General features: G+C 44.3%; 1 long non-coding RNA gene across 2 annotated transcripts in view; it reads right to left on the bottom strand.

Moving 5' to 3' along the window:
- Nucleotides 1-17,178, bottom strand: part of LOC143269416 (uncharacterized) — a 104,849-nt gene that overhangs the window by 43,429 nt on the left and 44,242 nt on the right. Inside the window, exons 1-2 of one of the 2 annotated variants that reach the window (XR_013045829.1) lie at nucleotides 1,930-2,158; nucleotides 1,230-1,362 (exon numbers count right to left, since the gene is read on the bottom strand). This is a non-coding gene — a long non-coding RNA (uncharacterized LOC143269416). Of the gene's footprint in view, nucleotides 1-1,229; nucleotides 1,363-1,929; nucleotides 2,159-17,178 lie in introns of those variants that run through there. The other variant, XR_013045830.1, reaches the window with a different exon arrangement.

The raw sequence follows: 17,178 nt of genomic DNA, 5'->3' as shown, positions 1-17,178 counted from the left end.
GCGCTTGCCTAGCAAGTGCAAGGCTCTGGGTTCGGTCCTCAGCTCTGGAATAAATAAATAAACAAACAAACAAACAAATAAATAAATAAATAAATAAATAAATAAATAAAATGAAACAAAAAAGAAAGAAAGAAAGAATTGATTCCTGTGCACACCTTTAATACCAGCACTGGGGAGGCAGAGCCGGGCAAATCTCTATGAGTTCGAGTTCAGCCTGGTCTAGAGAGTGAGATCCGAGACAGGCACCAAAGCTACACAGAGAAACCCTGTCTTGAAAAAAAAACAAAAACACACACAAAAAAAGTATATATATGAATGTAGTTAGGAAGAAAAATTAACATTTTCTGATTAAAAAGTTATGCTCTTACATGATATGGCCTATAACTGAATTGTTCCTAGCCAACCTGCAGAAGGGACTCTCACTCAAAATTTGATCTAAATGTCAAGACTAATAATAACATACTTATATCAGGATGCTAAATGAGTTTAGTCTACATATGCTTCCATACTTGAAAATAAAATTTGGCAACTCCTGTATATAATATACACTACAGCCTAGTTTGGTAGCCAAGCAAACTATAACCTACTTAAAAGTATACCATTGTAACCAAACAACTAAATTTCGGCAAATCACAGTAGTTAAGTGGAGACCAGCTGACCAAACCATGCTGGTGTGAAGCAAGTGTTGGCCGCAGCCAATCAGGCTTTTTCTCTATGTTGCTTCTTTTTCTCTGGTTATGTATATAACCTGTTCTTGTGGGTTGGGTGGAGCCCCCTGAACCAACTTAGGTCTGGAATGTTGCTGGGTATAGAACCTTTTATAACCCAAATAAACGTTAAGTCATCTAGAAACTATATGTGTGAAAGAGAAAGAAAATGAAGGGTGTGTGTGTGTGTGTGTGTGTGTGTGTGTGTGTGTGTGTGTGGTTGTACTCATCCACATACGCACATGTAGAGACAAAAGCGGATACTGGGTGTCTTCCCTGGTTGTACTCCATCTCATTTTCTGAGCCAAGTCTCTCCCTGGACATAGAGCTCATTATTTTGGCTAAACTGATTAGCTGCACCGATCTCTGCCCCACCCCACACCCAGCGCTGGAGATTTTAGACACATACTACCACATGTGGCTTAATTTTGTCTTTTACAATTTGTGGGTAGGTGTGTGCACACGTGAGTACATAGTGTGTTTGTTGAGGGAAGAGGACAACTTGTAGGAATTGGTTCTCACCTTCCATTCTGGGAGTTCTGGGAATCAAGTCTTCACAGCCGGCCGCAGACAGCTTTGGCAATTGAGCTTTGTTAGCATAATGGAGGCTTTTCTTGGTAAAGCAGGGTAGACGTCTCAAGTCGACTTCAAATCACTTGAAAACATGAGGAAAGGAAGTGGCTTAGGCTCCCTAATTTAATTAAGGTCTATAACTAGGGTGAGACTTCCCAGAACAGACAGGGACCATCATGGAGAAAACAGTGCCCTGCATTTGAGGTACTTGGCCATCTCCAAGACGTGACTTCAATAGAACAAAATGTATGCCCTTGCCCATAGTCTAGCCCTGCAGGGTTACAGTGGCCAGATACACTTGGCAAGTCCTTCTTCAAATACAAAGACGGAAGAGTCCCGTGAAGTTTAGGATAGTGATAAAGCACAACTTGGGGACCTGGCTTCAAGCTTTCCCTTTGCTCCTTTAAGATCTTTCAAAATGGACTTTGTCCAATGGGGGTAAAAATACTCCACCAATTTCAAAGTACATTTTTCTCTCACATTTCAGTGGCCCCCAAAAATGGATAAACTATAACTACTTTCTATTTTCTGAAATAGGGCCTTGCTGTGTCGCCCAGACTGACGACAGGCTTAACGAAACCTCTGCTTCCACTTTCCCCCTTCAGTGCTGGAGCTGAAAGCATGAGCCCCCTCAGCTGGCTTCAAATACCTTTGCTCCTAGTTCAGACTCGTTGTTATCTATGCCGCTGGCCCCCTCAAATGCTCCTTATCGATATGATTGACAGCTTTTTTCCTAGGACTGTGGAAAACAACGGAACATAGAACTGATGACTCGGCCACACGCAATGAGTTCATCTCTTAGTGAGTGCGGAGCCAAAATAAGCACCGGGGAGAAGGGAGAAGGGCTCGTCACCTGCCGCAGGCAGGGAAAGCCCATGAGTGCTCTGAAGCAATGAACTCCTGGAACAAAGGGGAACCTGTGCTTATTTACCTAGGAACGCACTTCATGGGCCAGCACATTCCTGCGCATGCTCAGTTAAGGAGTACGTTTCTGAACATGCCTAAGTTGAAGGTCCTTGTTCAAGATGGAAAGACAGCCTGTGCATTTTATCTCTTACTAGTACAAGGTCATGGAGCACACGTCTGAAAAGTGAGAGTGTGTGACAGGAACACTTGGCAGCATGCTCAGATTGTATGTAATAGCATAAAACCAGGGCACAGATGGGCCAGGCATGGTGACACACATCTCTCTTCACTCAGGAGGCAGAGGACGGTGGATTCCTGTGAGTCAAGGCCAGCCTACATAGCAAATTCCAGGACACCCAGGACTACACAGACTCTGCCTCAAAAAAAAAAAAAAAAAAAAAATAGATCCCAGGATGCCTCAGAACGTGCCCTGCTCTCTCTCTTAATGACTTCAACTGAAAAACAAGAAGAGGACATTTTAATTGTATTAATATGGATGTTCGTCCCTTAAAGGTGCAAGCCCTACTTAGCCAACTCACAGTGATGTCTTAGGTTATATGGCGTGTAGGGCTGTGTGGAAGAAAAAAATGTGAAGGTACTTATTCATTAGAGACTCTCTAGATGAGTGTGTGTATACCTCTTGGAGCCTGGGTTTCTTCACATGTAAAATCGGAGTAATAGACGTGATAACTGCACAAAGCTGGTGTGAGGGCCACATGAGTCACTACATGTCAAGAGTTCAAAATATTGTCAGGCTTAAAGTGTCTGGGTTTATTTTTCTGAATAAACGCACTTAGAGTGACAGTTCTGAAAGTCTCCAGCTCATTTCAATCAAGTTATGTGCTGTCTGTCCCCTAAACACTGGCTCTTCTGTGGGCTCCAGGAAGGACCTAGGATCATCTCAGCAGAGTGAATTACATTTTTATTTAGTGTGTGTGTGTGTGTGTGTGTGTGTGTGTGTGTGTGTGTGTGTACACTGTGCTTTGACACATGCATGGAAGTTAAAAGTCAACTTGCGGGAACGAATTCTCTCCTTCCATCATACGGGTGGGTTCCAGGTATCAAACTCAGGCTGTCGGATGGAAGCTAACCTTTGCCCACTGGGCCATCTCACTGGCCCTGCCTTGGCCAAGCCTAACTCATCGCTGCTCATAGGTGCACTCCAGCTCCCCTTCTGTATCTGTAAGATGAGAACTAAAACATCTATAGCAGACAGCATTGATGGCCCTTAAATGGGTCGCTCCATGGAGTGAACTAGCACAGTGCCTGGAAAATGGGGAGCCTCAGAAAATGAGAATTTCCAGTGAAAAATTCTACTTTAAAGAAGCATTTGGTCTACATTCTATTGAGATGGCCAGCAATAGAGAATCACAAGTCAGAAGTAGCTCCTCCTCCTCCTCCTCACACACTTCAGTGCCCCACTTGATGTGGCCACATGCCTAAGCATGTTGAGGTAAGGTGGGCACTCCTAAGCATGTTCAATTTAAGGCCACAGTTCACGGGGCAGTCCAAAGGAGCTGGTTTTGCTCTGTGCTCTGAGGAGACGTCACTGTGTGCGCAACAATGGAGCAGCTCAGAGGGAAGGAACAAAGAAGGGCTTATGATGGGAGCTGGGCTGTGCTCGCTGATTTGGAGGAAGCAGGAGCCTATGTTATATTAAAACTATAAAAATGCAGCGATGTTCAGTGGTTTCGTCTATTTATATTTCATGGGCAGAAGGATAAAAACAAGGCCAAACTTAAAACTGAGGAAGCAGTAGTCTCTCCTGTTAGCCAGGAGAGGGGGGTATTTGGTCATTTTTGTAGGTGTTCATCTGTTTTCATCCTTGTGAGGACATAATTATAGAATTGCCTCATTTTTTTTTTCTTGTTCCATCGCATTCTTGAAAAGCCTCAAGGTTGATAATAATATTCCTATCCTGCTTATGTGGTTGAAGGGAATCCAATAATCTTACTCACAGAAATAAGCCGTCTACTAGCTGTCAGCTGCAGGGGAACTAACTGTCTCAGTTTCCCTAGCACTGAGAGAGTTCCTGGGACACAGGACTCTTGGGGGCTAAAATGGAAAGAGTCAGAGGTCAGCAAGGTAGAGCTTGTCACCCTAGCTGCTAAGGCTGCCTGCTTCTTCCTCTGCCTTCAGCCCTTCGACGTGTCTTATGAATTACCTTATACGTGCATGACGTCGTGACTCGTCTGTCTGTATATGAGGTTGTAAGCAAGTTGCTCACTGTCCTGATGAAATTGTCTAAGGGAGGCCTGGACACACCCAAACATAAACTGCTTAAGATGTTCCCCCAGCCTTCCATTAGTAATGCTTAGGAATAAGAACCGGCCCTTCCGAAAATGGAAATGCCCCAAAGACAAATAGTCACATTGCTGTCACAAACTCAAAAGTCTCCTGCACGGGATTTGAGTGTCCCTTGCTAAGACAAGTGAAGTTTTCCAAGTTTTCCAGCCCACACCAACTCCCAAGTGACCAACATTGCTCCTTATCCCCCCTAGCCCCCGTCCATCAGACAGCCTGAGAGTTCCTTTGCCTCCATATGCAGGATCAACAGACCAATGCCAGCTAGAAGCAGATGTCAAGAATGGATCTTCAGGCCAGGCAACAGTGTCGCATGCACGCACGCACGCACGCACGCACGCACGCACGCACGCACGCAAGCATGCCTTTAATCCCAGCACTCAGGAGGCAGAGCCAGGCAGATCTCTCTGAGTTCGAGGCCAGCCTGGTCTACAGAGCGAGTTCCAGGACAGGCTCCAAAACTACACAGAGAAACCCAGTTTCGGAGGGGGAGGTTGGGGGGAGGGGGCAGGGAATGGCTCTTCTCCCGGCTTCAATCCCTGTAGACTAAAGAAAGGAAATGTCTGAGGCAGGACATGAGACTAGACAGGTGCGGGGGACGGGGGGGGGGGGGGGGGGGGGGGGGGGGGATGCATGGTGGCAAGAGCTGCTGCAACCACAGCTGTTCACAGCTGTTTTACAGGAAGACATCACAGCAGCACTCAAATGATAGAGCTGGAAGACCACCCGAAACTAGCTAGAACCAACACAGCCTTCGCCTCCTTGTGCTGGTGTCTCATAATTAGCCTCACAGAACTGCCCGCTCCGCAGTGCATCTGATGTCATCATGCACATCCAAATTCTCCACACCAGGGAAGAGGAGCAAACCCTGGAATCCCCTCCCCCATCTTAACTCACGCACAGCGCTTCCCTCCATTAAACGCTGGTTAGAGAAGCAACCACCCGGAAGCCCAGCGATGCAGTTTGCTCTTGAGAGGACCACGCCCTCCCCTTGCCCTGCATGTGTGCCTCTCTCCATTTCCTAATAAACCCCAACTTCTTCAAAAAAAAAAAAAAAAAAATCCCATGAACTCAGACTATAACATCCAAGAATAGAAACATGTACCCAATTCTTCCCCATCTCCCTTCCCACAAATCTTCCCACACACACCAATGGATCAGGAAGACAGACTGAGTCCTATCTGTGACCAGCCACACAATAAAGCTTCCTCTTTGGGGGTGAAGGGTGGAGAGAGTTCAGTAGTACTGGCTTCTGTGTGAGTCAAAACCCTTACTTAATACTGTTGGCTTCCTCTTCTTTAAAATGAGTTGGTATATGAGCTACCTACTGCATTCCGAGTCCAGCCTGGGCTACAGTGTACTACCATGTAGCCAAGGATGGACCTTGAACTTCTCTGAGCTTCCTGCCTCCACCTCACGGTGCTCAGATTAGGCATGCATGATGACGCCTGGTTTCATTGATTTTAGTTTTGGGAAACAGGATTTCCTGTAGTCTAGGATGACCTCAAACTGGCAATGTAGCTGAGGCTGGTCTTGAACTCCTGAATTTGAACTCCTTGAACTTCTGTCTCCACCTCCTAAGCATTAAAACTACAGGCCTCTGCCACTACATTCAGCTTGATTTTTTTTTTTTTTTAATCTATTTATTTGGTTTTGTGAGACAGGGTTTCTTTGTGTAACTGCTCTGGCTGTCCTGGAACTCACTCTGTAGATCAGGCTGGGCTCAAACTCAGATCTGCCTGCCTCTGCCTCTCGAGTGCTGGGATTAAAGGCCTGTGCCACCACCGCCCAGCTTGAAATTTTATTTTAATATCTTTACTCCTTTTTCTTTTCTTCAGTATTCCCAAAGGCTTCCTAGGCTTCTCTATGCCTTTTTCCGTCAGGAAATTCAAACCTGTAACGAGGTTTGTATTTCCTAGAGTCTATTGTGGCTTACAATTTTTTTTAAACAAGATTTTTTAAAAAGGAAATTGAAAAAGGAGGGGGGGACCTGAAGTGTATTTTATTATGTTTCTGTTTACAAATTAGCAGGCTGAGACCTAGAGAGGCCTTGCCTAGCGCAAGACAGCAAGGCCTCTCAAGAAAAATCAAGCCTAAAAGTCTAGCCTAAGACTCTCTCAGCTCTAAGGCAGTTTTCCCCCAGAGCTGGATGCCAATGAATCCCATTCCTCACATTCCAGGGGGCTGGGATGAGGCCTCTGGACCAGATGTTGCTATTGAACTATGCAGCTGCCATTTGTAATTTCCTTTGCTGTCCCCAGGGTCCACAGTTTCATTTCACTTCAAATCCCTCAGGTGCTTGCCAAACCAATGAGACAATCCGGTCTGAGGCAGGACCGCTGAAATCAGATCCAGGGCTCTCAGTTAATCTTCTCTGCCCCTTCAGCTTAAGCCCTGGCAGCTGGGCTCCAATGCAGCAGGAGAATTCTTAAGTTCCCTTGACTCCCCATCCCCTCCCCTAAGAAAGAATGTCCTGATAGACACACACTTGCCACCCTTTGGAATCCCTTAGGTATTAGAGCCCTAAGCAGAAACTACAAATGGGGCTTTGCATTTGACTCAGACAGACACCAAAATATTTCCCTGCCTGGAGTTCCTCGGTGAAGGAAGCACGCACAGAATGCACATGGAGGGAGGGGCTCTGGAAAGATGCCCAGGAATGTGAAATCAACAGCCTTGACCCTACTAGCTGACAGGGTGTGAACACAAAAACCTTCCAGAATAATCAAGCCAGGTAAGATGTCGGGCCAGACAGGTTTCAGTGCCAGTTCCTAGGCTGGGTGGGTGGCACACTGCCAAGCACTCTCTCTCTCTCCTTGTGTTTCCTTGTGAAAAGAAGCCAACGGGTGCCACCCTGCCCTTCTCGGTAGGGTGGTCCTAAGCATAATGGGCGTAAAAGTGCTTCAGGGACTGGAAATCAACCACATGAGCATCTCCTGTCAAAGTCACAGTGCAAGCTCCCAGAGCTGGTGATGGAGTTTTCAGACAGGTTTGCTATGCATTCCAGTTCTCTTCGGTCTTTGTTTTTTCTTCCTTGGTCCTTTGATCTCTCCTTCACATGCTCCAAGTTGCCAAAGACCAGGCCTGTATGTGTTTCATAATTCACATGGTGCTCGGGCAGCATTCGGACCAAAAAAAGCAGTCCAAGGAAGTACAAGATCCCAAAAAGGAGGAGAAAAACACTCAGCCCCAAATATGGATTTTTTAATTTTGTTTTTCTAGTTTAAAAGGAGATCTCACATTTTAATAGAGAGAAGGGGAAAATCAGAAAATTAGAATTCAAAATTTAAAAGGAGTCAGTTCTCAAAAGATGGTGTAACAATGGCCAATAAACATTTGGGAAAAAAAATTCAATATCCTTAGTTATCAGGAAATCTAGCAAGCCCTGGGTTCGGTCCTCAGCTCTGGAAGAAAAAAAAAAAAAAAGGAAATCTAAAGCTATATTGAAATTCCACCTCACCTCAATCAGAATATGAATGCCTATCATTAAAAAAAGTAACAAGCATTGGTGAGGATGAGGAGTGAGACCCTTAGACTCTGCTGATGGGAATATAAATTAGTCCATCTACCCTGAAAATCAGTACAGCTGGCCATTCCTCAGAAAACTGAAACTAGAATTACCATGCAATCCAGCTCTGCGTTCTCTGGGTATAGCTGAAAGACTGAGACAACACTGGACAGAGATACCTACACTGTGTGTTTCCTGCAGCCCTGTTCCCAATAGCTGAGTTCTGGAATCAGCCTGGGTGACTGACAGACTGCCACAGCAGCAGTAAAGCCCCAGGAAGGGAAAACAATGTCCCTCTGCTCAAGAGGATGAAACCCCGACCTGGGTAGAAACTGAGCACTACAGTTGAGCAGGATCCATGACCTGCCTAAGGGACCGTCCCTCAGGACAGTAGGACAACCTGCGAAAAGCCAGGCCACTTGAAGCCATGCTGGAGAGAGACGGACTAGCTAGTCATTTTAATAAGACAACGGACTTCTTTCTTCTTCCCTGAGCTGTCCCTGAGGGCGGTCCCTACAAGCGACCATGACATTCCTTGAGTGGGCTCACCTGAGTCCTGAATTTCCCTTCTTCTTTTTCCTGTGTGCTTCTTTCTGATACTGGCCAGAACCTTAGTGTGCTTTTGCTGGTACTCTGGACTCCATCTTTCAAGGCCCCTCCCCACCGTGTGGATGCCAGCTGCCTCGCAGACCTCCATGCCCGCTTAACTGTAACTGCGTGGCTTTTTGGTTTCCTCGTCTCCATTCTCCTCTTCCGGGCAGCTGCTGAGATTTACAGCTTTCCTGCCCTGGGCTTTCTTAAATTATGTTATTAACAAGACTGTGGACCCAAGAGGGAGTCTCAATTTCTCTGGATCATTTGGCAAGTTCAGGAGAACCCTAAATCTCTGCTAACAAGATGAGTGGATAAAGAAAATGTGCCAATGATTATTCCTAAGCCAGCAGAATTCCTAACTACGTTCTGAATGGTTACTCTTATACCCATAGGTGAGTATAACAACTCTCACTCCTCATCCAAGAAGCTTCTTTTAGCAGCAGATAGAGACCATTATAGAAAGATCCACCTGGTCAACATGCAGAGAATGACTGATTGTAAAGCAGCCATCCCCAGTGGATACAATCTAAAACACACCCCTACACCTAAGACTTGGGGTATATCACAGAAGAGGGGGGCAGAAAGGACCAGCATGTCTGCTGAGATAGTATCATCTACATATGGCAGAAAAGCTGCACCACGAAATCTTAATATAGTTGCCTCCACAAGACCCGCACACTGGCAACAGCAGCTGACAGGCCAACGTGGATGTGAGAAATGAAAAAGATCTCACAAGGCACCACCTCTAGGTGAAGAGCTACAGACAAGTAAAGACAGCTGAGGGAGTCAGTCAGAGCCTGTCTTCTCCAGGGATGAGCCCGTTTGACAGGTGATCTAACTCCTACACACACACACACACACACACACACACACACACACACACACACACGAACAACCATGAACAGACTCAGCAGGCTGTGTGTGTTTATCTGTAAAATTATACATATATGTGTGTATAATTTATATATAACAGTAATAATTAAAGAGACTGAAAAATGACTCATCATTTGAGAGCAAAGACTGCTCTTCCAAAGGACTAGGGTTCAATTCCCAGCACTCACATGTTGGCTCAAAACCATCTATAACTCTAGTTTCAGGGGAGCCAATGCCCTCCTCTGACCTCCAAGGCCACCGCATGCACATGGTGACTAGGTATACATGCAGGAAAAGCACTCATATAAATAAACAACAAACCAATAAATAAAACCCACAATGCAGAACCCAGGTGGTTGCTTCCCTACCCTGCAGTCACGCAGTCTGCTAATCACAAATAAATAAATGTAAGGAATAAAAGTTAAAAATAATGGTAGTGATTAAAGAAGAGGTCATAAACTTGAGAGGGATCATGGGGGACAGGGGAGGAGCTAGGGGAGAGAGAGGGAGGAGCAAAATGATATATACTCATATATAAAATTCTCAAAAACTAATAGTAAAATGTATCATGTGTGCACAATGTAGTTTTATTCAGCTCTAAAGAATAAAACTGTGTCCTTGCAGGAAAAAAAAACAAACTGGAGATCATTACAATAACTGAAGTAAATCAGACTCAGAAGATTTATGGAGTTAATAGGTAATGTAGACCCAAGCAAGAGTTGTTCAGCTTTCGGTTTTGTTTTTTGAGACAGGGTCTCCTAGTAGCCCAGGCTGCCCCTAGACTATGTAGCAGAGGATGAGATTGCTATCCTGGACCTTCCGCCTCCACCTCCTAGAATACTAGGATTACCGGTGTACACACTACAATTAATAACAGACTGGATGGAGCCAAAGTCATAAATCTGCAGCTTAGAAAGATAAAAAATCATTACGAAATGTCTCAAGTACTTGCATATCTTCACTACACAAAGATAAGGAGCAGTTTCTCATCTGCCAGGCAAAGAAAGATCCTTAGGAAATATAATTCACCTGTTGTTGCCCACATTCTATACTTTCTTCATCCACACAGGGGTCAGTGTTTTCTGGGAACTGACCATCTTGTTTATTGATAGCACAGAGGACTAAGACCTTTATTTATGTGCTGTCCTTCTGATATGGCCAGATTTAGTTCACAAATACCCCATGCTCTAAGTTTCCATCACACCCTTTCTGTTCTAAGACTTGGAATGGCACCCATCAACAGGTGACATTTGGTACGTGAGCACACCGATCGACTGTGTAATATGAAAACCTTTGCCACCTTTCCCTCTTATCCCCACAGTACGACTGCATAACAGCTTGTCTCCCTACAGATTTTTTTGAATTTTCTTAACTTTCATTAATTAGAATCATGCAACACAGTGGAGGAAAAGAGGCAGAGAGAAAAAGAAAGAAGAGAAAAAAAAAAACTTTTAGCAACACTACCCAGCCAGTGTGTAGTGGAATCTGCATTTGGCAGCAGAATCTTGGACCTATTCCAGTTCAGGAAATACCAGTGAATGTGCCAGAGACAGACTTAGCTTTCAAGGCCAGAGGGGCCCATGGTGTTAGGAATGCAAACACTGGGTTTCAGAAATCAGAAACTTTCTAACTGGCCACCAGATGGCCTCACTTTTCAGAACCGTGTCACAGAGTTTGATTCTAGTCCTGTAAGCCCCGTGATGAATGATTTCAAAGCCATGATCTGGAAGTGACAGACTTTCTGGTTGAAGGTTACCAATAACAACGGAAGTATCTATTCCTAGGGTCTCTTGTGGGAAAATAAAATAGATGCATCTTTAAACTGATAGATATGGATTTCTTTCTTTTCCTAGCATTACATGTTTTGGTTGAATTTTCTTGGAATCCTGCTAATATTACTTTCAACCTACCAGTTAATAAGAATATTCTCATATTTCGAAAAGTGTGTGATGCCAAAGACACTTCAATGCATCATAAGTCACTTCTGAGAATGGTGTAACTAGCTGCAGGGTCATCACCTGCACCTGTCACTCACTAAGTAGGTCTCTTCTGCTCCTTTTGGAGTGTGTGTGTGTGTGTGTGTGTGTGTGTGTGTGTGTGTGTGTGTGTAAGATGATAGCACATGAAAGAACAGCCTTCATTGGAAAACAATTTTCAAGTCCAGGGTCAGTTTGATAGGAGCCCCTAATCATTCGCAATCATTCCCATAGAGAAACACACTGCCCATGCTGGACCCCTGAATCTTCGTTCTTAATTGACAAGCATGAATGGACAGCCCTATCAGCTTTCCCTACAGCCTGGTTTACCCTGAAATAGCCAACTATTTGCAAGAGTTATTGAGAACACCAGTTGCCAGCTCCTGGAGATTCTGGAGCCTGGGGGCTCTTTCAGTACACTGTCTCCATTTTCCACTCCCCTCTTGGCTAGGAAGGGTGTTACAGTTTGAATATGAAGTCTCCCCGGGAAATAGGCTCATGGGTCGAAGTCTTGATTCCTAGCAGTTATGCTGAATGGGCACTTAAGACTCCATGCTTGGCTGAAGGAAGCAGGTCTCTGGAGGAATGCCTTCACAGAGTATATCATGTACCCAGCCCTTTCCTGTCTCTCTGCTTCCAGGTTGTCAGAAAAGTCCACTCCATCTCCAGCTTGGGACAAGTAGATCTTGACCAAGCCAGTCAGTACAAGTCATACCTTGGCCACCAAAACTAGTATAAGAGGAGACATGTGACCCAAATCACTCTAGCCTGAGTGAATTTCAAGACTCCTTCTATAAATACTCACATAAAAAAATAAACGCTTGCTGGTTATATAGATCGTGCCTGTAATCCCAGAATTTGTGAGGCTAAGACAATACCCTACGCTAGAAAATGAAAAACAAAGTAGAGGTAGAGGGTGGGGTGTGGGGGTAGAGTGTTGATCTGGCATGCCCCTAGGCTCCATGCTCACAGCCTCAAGGACAATGATATAATCATTTTAAGGCCATTTTTCTAGTGTTGGGGAGTTGACACACACACACACACACACACACACACACACGCGCGCGCGTGCGCGCGCACACGCACACGCACATGCACATGTACACCACATACTCATACATACACATAAATTAAAATATATATATCTTTTTGTTGTTGAGTTTGTTTTTTCGAGACAGGGTTTCTCTGTGTAGTTTTGGTGCCTGTCCTAGAATTCGCTCCATAGACCAGGCTAGGCTCAAACTCAGAGATTTGCCTGCTTTGCCTCCTGAGTGCTGGGATTAAAGACATGTGCTACCATTGCCTGCCTTAAAATATATCTTTTTAAAGTCCTTTTTTTGTTGTTGTTGTTAAGAAAGAATATTGAAGAACTAACCTCAAGAGTTTAAAGCCATTTTGGGGTCCCAGTGTAGAGTGAAGATCATGGAAGAAGAGGAGGGATAAGCTATGTATTAGGTGTAAATATTGTTGGCCAGCCAGTTCACACCTCAGGTGAAGGGCGCCTACTTTTGGATTCTTCAGTGACACAAATCCAAGAACACAGTGAGAAGCACTCACGGGATTAGCTCACCCCATTCTTTTAAGTCACATGTTCCATTCTAGTTGGTTAACACTCATGCATCACCAATCATTCGAGAGTTTTCACATGATCCTTATGTGAGAATAATTGTCCTTTTCTTTTCTACACACATTTTAACCAGTTTTGTTCAAAAGGATTCCTGATGAACTGGGAAATCATTAAAAATACATATACTTTGAACACTCTGTTTTTAACTTAAAATGTGAGTAACATTCATTTGCCAGTTTGCCTGTTTGAGGCAATGGTATGGAGAGATGTCTGTTGCCCCTCCTCATCTCCATCTCTTCAAAGGCACGTGATGAAACTGTACTTCCTGGCTTGCTCTGATGTTGCATGTGCCTGAGCAACAAAGCTCAAATACAGCCTCGGGGGCCGCCTCCATCTTCTTTCTTTTTCTCTGTACGTGAGGCACAGATCTTTGTGTTTGACAGTCTGGGTGTGTGCATGCCACGGCAGGTGTGTGGAAATCAGGTGAGAACCCTGGGTGTTGGTCTTTGTCTTCTACTTTATTTGATACAAGATCTCTCAATTGACTGTGTGTGCCAGGTTAGCTGATCCATGAGCTTCCTAAAATTCTCTTTCTCCCCACCCACCCCTATCATTCCGCTGTAGGAATTCTTGGATTACAGATTTGTGCTACCATGCCCAGAATGTCACGGATTCCAGGCATCCAAACTCAGGCCTTTATACATACACAAATGTTTAACCTCTGAACCGTATCCCCAGCCCCACATGGGAATCTTCATGTTCTCTCCCATCTGTGGTTTGGCAGAAGAAGAACACACCCACCTTACAATCCACGAGTTAGAAATGTCAGAGCCAAAAAACGGAAGCAGCCTGGTGCTCGTCAATCAGGAACTTCCATTGAACTTGACATAACTGAGAAATTGTTTATTGTATTAAGGCATTGAGACCTGGGGGTTTGTCTAGTATAGCATCGAGTACTGTCTTAGCTAGTTGGCACTGCCTTAACCAATGACTCTTTTTAAATCTGAGTTTCCTCATTGGAATCCTTTTCCATCTTCCTTACCCAAGTCAAAGCCCTAACATATCAGCATTTCCCATTTGGTTTCTTAAAGTTTATACTTGTAAATTGTTCACAAAACAATGAGCTCAGCATCCAAATGCCACTGTCTCATCCTCATTTATGTTTCCGTGACATCACTTGCACTGACTCCTTTCAACACATTCCATTTAGCTTTCATAGACGCAATTATTTTTCCGTACTCATCACATCAGTTTATGTTAATATTTAATTAGGCACCATAAATATAGTAACAAACACAACTGACATAAACTGGTTTGGAACCTATTGCTAAAGGAGCAGAACTCCCAGGGTACACCAGAGAAGTCAGTCACAAGCATCCTCCTTCTGTAGACACTAGTCAATATATGGGACACCACTAATGAATTAGTTTAGTAGCCATTGATCAACTGAATACATTGGGTTTAATTTCCTTACTATTTCACTTGGGATTTTTTTTCCGTGTATCTTTACACACAAAATTATCCCACACCTTGACATTTTGTAATTTATATATCAGGTCCTAGTAGTAATGTTGTACCAACTTTATCAAATGAATTTCATCATATTATTATCTCTATATACTTTATTGTTTATTTGTTGTTTTTTTCAGAAAGCATCGCAGGTAGCCAAGGCTGGCCTTGAACTCTGTGGGGCGTTTACCCACCAACCCCACAACTCCCCAGAGTTTTCTTGAGTGCGAGCAGCAGGAAATATTAGATAGAATGATTTAGATTGTGGAGATAAACAGATAGAAAATAAAGGATAGCCTCGAGAGGGCCTGGAACCTTTTCCAACGGGCCCTGACTGTCTCTGCCCCAGGGTATTTATAGAGACACCAAGGGGTGGAGCAAAAGACCTCCCCCCAGCACAGCCAAGTACGGACCATTTCAGACACCTGCACTCAGGCCCTAATCATCCTCTATTCGGACCTGCTGGGTAAAGCCACGAGGAACCTGAAAACAGGCTCCCACACTTCTCCCTCTATTTCTCAAGCATTGGGATTATAAGTGTGTGCCACCAGGATGTACTAGTTGAAGTTTTATTACTGTGAAGAGACACCATGACCATGGCAACTCTTATAAAGGAAAACATTTAATTGGGACTGACTTACAGGTTCAGAAGTTTAGTCCATTATTGCCATGGCAGGCAGCATGGCCACATGCGGGGAGACATGATGCTGGAGAGGTAGCTGAGAGTTCTACATCTGGATTGGCAGGAAGCAGGAAGAGAGGGTGACATTGGGTCTGGCTTGAGCTTCTGAAACCTCAAAACGCGCGCGCGCGCGCGCGCGCACGCACACACACACACACACACACACACACACACAGTGACACACTTCCTCTAACAAGGCCACACCCACTCCAAACAGGCCACACCCCCAGTAATGCCACTCCCTATAAGCCATTGTCATTTAAACCACCACGCATGCCCAGACAATTCTTTTTCCGGTGCTGGAACTCAAACTCGGGGTCTTGTGCATGCTAGGCAAATGTTCTACCGCTGAGCTATAGTTCTCACCCTTATTTCCGTATAACTTACAAAGCATGGAGCATGCCTCAGTAGAGGAACTTATAAGTAGAATATGTGACTTTGGACTCTCTTTATGGGGAGAATTCCTTATTATCTCCCCCCAGGATGGTTGTTCTATTCAGAAAGTCCGCTTCTCTTTTTAGCATTTTCTTTCATTTATTTATTTGTGTGGTAGGTGTGTACCACGGCACAAGTGTGGAGATTATGGAACTCACAGGAGTCAGTTCTCTCCTTCCTCTGTATGGGTCCAGGAATTGAACTCAGATTATCAGACTTAGCAGCAATCGCCTTTACCTCTGAGTCAGCTCAGATTTTTGTTCACTTTCTTTATATATTTTTTCCTTTATTTTTATTTTATGTGTACGTGCATTTTGCCTGAGTGTATGTCTATCCATGCAGTGCCCACAGAGACCATAAGAGGGTGATAGATCCCCTAGGATTGAAGTTAGTGACTGAGTGAAGCCACCATGTGGGTGCTGGGAACTGAATCCAGGTCCTCTGGAAGAACAGCCAGTGATCTTAACCACTGAGCCATCTTTCCAACCTCCACTTTTTTATTTATCCAGTGTATGCCTTTGAGTTGGGGTGGAGGTGTGTGTGAACACGTGAGTGCAATGAGGCCAGAGGCGTTGGAATCCCCAGGAGCCAGAGTTACAGATGGGGATGAAACACTTGGCATGGGTACTGGGAGCTGAACTTGGATCTTCCATAAAAGAATCAAGCACTTTAACCCCACATATAGCCATCTCTCCAGCCCCCAAATTGTTCACATCTTGAGTCAGATTTAGTACCAGGTTTTCTCAGAAAAACCATCTATTTCATGAGGGAGACTTTCAAATGTGCTAGCATAAAAGTCAAGCATGACATCCTCTTTCTAAATGTTTCAACTTTTAATTATGGAAACATTTTAAGTGCACATAAGAGCAGATATACAGCTTAATGAACCCCCAAGAAGCCATTACCCAGTTTCAGTAGTAATCAACATTTCTGTCAATATCCATCCGCCTATTCCCCAATCACCCTTTTCAAGCGGAACACTGTAATCCTGAACAAATCCCAGGCTTCCAATCATCCCACGCTCATAAACTCCAGTAATTCCTCCCACAGAAAAGAACTTCCTTAGAAAAGTTTGACATTTTCTAGGTCTATAATTATAATTTTTCTGGTTTTCCTTTTTTGAAATAAATAAACTATATATATATATATATATATATATATATATATATATATTCTAATTTTCTTTTAGGATTTATTTAGTTTATTACAGGGGAATTTTGCCTGCAAGGCATGTATGTACACCACATGCATGCCTGGTGCCCACAGAGGTCAGAGAGAGTGTCAAACCCCTTGGAATTGGAGTTACAGATGTTTGGGAGCCACCACGTGGGTGCTGGGAACCAGGGACCTCTGGAAGAGCAGCCAGTGCTCTTAGCCACGGGTCAGCCTCTCCAGTCCCGAGTGTTTTGATTTCAACGCAAGGACTTCTGTGACTACTTCGCTTTTACTGCTCTAGCGGGCTCCTTTGTTTTTCTTAGGCTGAATACTTGCTTCGTGAGTAATGATGTCCCCTGAGGATATCAGTGTGCTGCTGAGCAGGAGGA

The sequence above is a fragment of the Peromyscus maniculatus genome, chromosome 18, assembly GCF_049852395.1.
Source record: "Peromyscus maniculatus bairdii isolate BWxNUB_F1_BW_parent chromosome 18, HU_Pman_BW_mat_3.1, whole genome shotgun sequence".
NCBI lineage: Eukaryota > Metazoa > Chordata > Mammalia > Rodentia > Cricetidae > Peromyscus > Peromyscus maniculatus.
The sequence above is the reverse complement of the archived record's forward strand: the minus strand, read 5'-3'. Positions and strand labels throughout refer to the sequence as shown.